Source organism: Coregonus lavaretus, assembly GCF_964263955.1.
Source record: "Coregonus lavaretus genome assembly, chromosome: 1".
Lineage (NCBI taxonomy): Eukaryota > Metazoa > Chordata > Actinopteri > Salmoniformes > Salmonidae > Coregonus > Coregonus lavaretus.
The window spans coordinates 85470229-85474817 of NC_139988.1; positions in this window are offsets into that span (position 1 = coordinate 85470229).

Consider the following 4589-nt stretch of genomic DNA (forward strand, 5'->3'; position numbering starts at 1 on the left):
CCCCACTGTATATATATATATATATATATATATACACAGTGGGGAAAAAAAGTATTTAGTCAGCCACTATTTGTGCAAGTTCTCCCACTTAAAAAGATGAGAGAGGCCTGTAATTTTCATGTGGTCCTCTGTAGCTCAGCTGGTAGAGCACGGCGCTTGTAACGCCAAGGTAGTGGGTTCGATCCCCGGGACCACCCATACACAAAAATGTATGCACGCATGACTGTAAGTCGCTTTGGATAAAAGCGTCTGCTAAATGGCATATTATTATTATTATTATCATAGGTACACGTCAACTATGAAAGACAAATTGAGAAAAAAAAATCCATAAAATCACATTGTAGGATTTTTTATGAATTTATTTGCAAATTATGGTGGAAAATAAGTATTTGGTCACCTACAAACAAGCAAGATTTCTGGCTCTCACAGACCTGTAACTTCTTCTTTAAGAGGCTCCTCTGTCCTCCACTCGTTACCTGTATTAATGGCATCTGTTTGAACTTGTTATCAGTATAAAAGACACCTGTCCACAACCTCACACAGTCACACTCCAAACTCCACTATGGCCAAGACCAAAGAGCTGACAAAGGACACCAGAAACAAAATTGTAGACCTGCACCAGGCTGGGAAGACTGAATATGCAATAGGTAAGCAGCTTGGTTTGAAGAAATCAACTGTGGGAGCAATTATTAGGAAATGGAAGACATACAAGACCACTGATAATCTCCCTCGATCTGGGGCTCCACGCAAGATCTCACCCCGTAGGGTCAAAATGATCACAAGAACGGTGAGCAAAAATCCCAGAACCACACGGGGGGGACCTAGTGAATGACCTGCAGAGAGCTGGGACCAAAGTAACAAAGCCTACCATCAGTAACACACTACGCCGCCAGGGACTCAAATCCTGCAGTGCAAGACGTGTCCGCCTGCTTAAGCCAGTACATGTCCAGGCCCGTCTGAAGTTTGCTAGAGTGCATTTGGATGATCCAGAAGAGGATTGGGAGAATGTCATATGGTCAGATGAAACCAAAATATAACTTTTTGGTAAAAACTCAACTCGTCGTGTTTGGAGGACAAAGAATGCTGAGTTGCATCCAAAGAACACCATACCTACTGTGAAGTATGGGGGTGGAAACATCATGCTTTGGGGCTGTTTTTCTGCAAAGGTACCAGGACGACTGATCCGTGTAAAGGAAAGAATGAATGGGGCCATGTATCGTGAGATTTTGAGTGAAAACCTCCTTCCATCAGCAAGGGCATTGAAGATGAAACGTGGCTGGGTCTTTCAGCATGACAATGATCCCAAACACACCGCCCGGGCAACGAAGGAGTGGCTTCGTAAGAAGCATTTCAAGGTCCTGGAGTGGCCTAGCCAGTCTCCTGATCTCAACCCCATAGAAAATCTTTGGAGGGAGTTGAAAGTCTGTGTTGCCCAGCGACAGCCCCAAAACATCACTGCTGTAGAGGAGATCTGCATGGAGGAATGGGCCAAAATACCAGCAACAGTGTGTGAAAACCTTGTGAAGACTTACAGAAAACGTTTGACCTGTGTCATTGCCAACAAAGGGTATATAACAAAGTATTGAGAAACTTTTGTTATTGACCAAATACTTATTTTCCACCATAATTTGCAAATAAATTCATAAAAAATCCTACAATGTGATTTTCTGGAAAAAAAATTCTCATTTTGTCTGTCATAGTTGACGTGTACCTATGATGAAAATTACAGGCCTCTCTCATCTTTTTAAGTGGGAGAACTTGCACAATTGGTGGCTGACTAAATACTTTTTTCCCCCACTGTATATATATATATTTGTACATGTATTTAACCCCATATTCTTGGCATTAAACAGTCTCCATTATATACTTCCATTCATTTTTTCAACTGGTACCAGGGGACCTTCAGATGAGTCTTGTGAGGCCTGTGGGTAAAACAACCGGCATGTACATGTTTGTGAGAGTCTCACCTTTGCACGGAGGTGCAGTGGCGGCTCCTGAAAAAATTCTCAGGAGGGGCAATTTTTCTGCTGATTTAGGTGACCTACACACATTTTAAAAAAGATATGTCCAGCAACAACATGAAGACAGGGGCAGCATATAAGTCAATACCAGAAGCATTTATTGACTGATCTGGGGAGATGGATTCCAGTTTCTGTGACAGATTATAAATAATCTCTGATGCCTTTGTTATATTAGCTTTTGGTTGAATGTACTGTCGTAGTAAATATATAATGTTATAGCTTGGTCTGACTAAAATCTTGTGCATGACCAATTTTGTGTTGGGCGTTTGTTTTCAATCAATGCTGTTCCTATCCTATAACAATGGACAAAAGAGTCCTATCTTGTCAGCCTTGTCAGCAGGTGGCCAAGGACAACACCCACGCCATAGGTCTCTCAGTTCTTCCAACTCACGAGTTCTTGCTCTGAGGACACACACACACACACACACACATCATCACTGATAACACACACACACACACACACACATCATCACTGTTAAACACACACACACACATCATCACTGTTAAACACACACACACACACACACAAAAATCCCCTCTCTTTAGGCTGAACATTTGAAGACAGAGAACCCGACTCAGAGCCAATGCAACAGTGGAGGGGACCTCGCCCAACTCATCAGGACCAATCAGAAGATCAGAACTACTAGATTCAACCTACATCATTTATTGTATAAAATGTCAGCACACAATGTTTTCGGGGCTCTCTTCAGATAGCTCCCTAAGAGTTTGACGAACGAGTCCGTGCACGCGATTCCAGATATCTTTACCTCTGAATAAACTGCCTTTATTATACCATATCCACCCTGTCCAAAGTCTCTACTTGGTCTCAGTTCTCCAGTAAACTTGTGATTATCAACAGTACACAACGGTAACAAACAATTGGGGGAACTCACGGGGCAGATAGTAAGGTCACAGTGACACAGAAAGCAGTTCAATGTCGGGGCTCGGGGGTACAGAGTCGCTCTCTTACCAGGATCGATTTTCCCTGTGACTGTCAGATCGAGGTCCGCTCCGACCAGGGTGAAGCCGGCCGGCTCCACTTCTCTGTCCGGGACTCTGTCATCCAGCCAAGTCTCCCAGCTGTATTGGATTCCGCTGCCAGCAACGTTTTCATTATTTAGTCCGTTCGTAGCGGGTATGTACACGATCAACAAGATCAGTCCAAAACCCACCACTCGAAATCCATGGTTGGCAGAATGTTTGTAAACTAAGTGTACAAATTAAAAACATAAAATAACGCCACTAAGTGTACAAATTAAAAACATAAAATAACGCCACACTGCAGGTCGCAAAGAGACGCTGCTAGCCGCTATTTGCTTAGTTACGTTCATGGTTACGTCACGTATGACGAAAGCGCGTAAGTGCAAGCCCACAGACACCCATAGAGAATGTATTGAAAGCTTTGAAATTTGAAAAAAATAGATTTTACATGACAGGCTATGAGAGACTTCTGGGCGATTTTCAACCTGACTGAAATCACCCAAAAACGGGCGGGGCCATTTGAAGCACGACTTTAGCCTGATTTGACATTTAGTGGCAGTCAGATCAGATTACAACACTGATAACTACTGTTGCCGTGATATAATTGATTAGAAAAAAAATCCCTTCCTTTTCCCGTTTGGCAGTGCGTCGCCCATATCGCCCTATTGAACAGGCCGTCCCTGCGGAGGTGTCATATGCCCAAAGGGTCATAGCCCAAACGGTTCGGAAGCTGCAGACAGAGGTTTGGCGGTTAACACCATTGTGTTAGTGAGAGTCTCATCTTTCCATAGATGGGTCATAATAGTTTGTAGGCCAAACCGTTCGGACGCTACAGTCGACTTTGTGAGAAGACCGATTTTCGGGATCTCAGGGTCTGACAAACAACCTCTAGCTCTGTCACCTTTCACTGCAGATGTGGAAGTGCGACATAGGCGGATGCGGTGGATTGCGACACATGCAATGCAAAAAAAAAGAATCTAGTTTAAATTGACAGATTTTTGTGGAGATTTTAAAATTATTCTAATTAGATTTCTGCGGGGGTGCGGTTACAAAGAACGTAGGGTGGGTGTATAACGTGAACATCTACCAACCCAAAGGTTGCGAGTGTGATTCTCAACATGGACAACTTTAGCATTTTAGCTAATTAGCAACTTTTCAACTACTTACTACTTTTTAGCCACTTTGAAATACTTAGCATGTTAGCTAACCCTTCCCCTAACCTTAACCCTTTTAGCTAATTTGTGAGCGAAATAAGCTTTTATTTTAGCTCATGAAACATGGGACCAACACTTTACATGTTGCGTTTATATTTTTGTTCAGTATAAGATAACTCAAGAAATCTGTTATTCAGATTTCGAAGGGGCGTATTCTGCTACTGACTTCGGCTTGCCTCAAGAAATAAATTGTGCCCGAACAGCCGAAAATAACATTACCCAAGTACAATACTAACAAAAACGTCACAAAATATCATCCTAATATACGCACAAACTATTCCGAAATGTTTTGGCTGGGAAGCATGCTGACGCCTTTAGAGTGTACTGTAACCATAGTACCAACAAGCCAATGAGAGCACGGATGGGAGGAGCA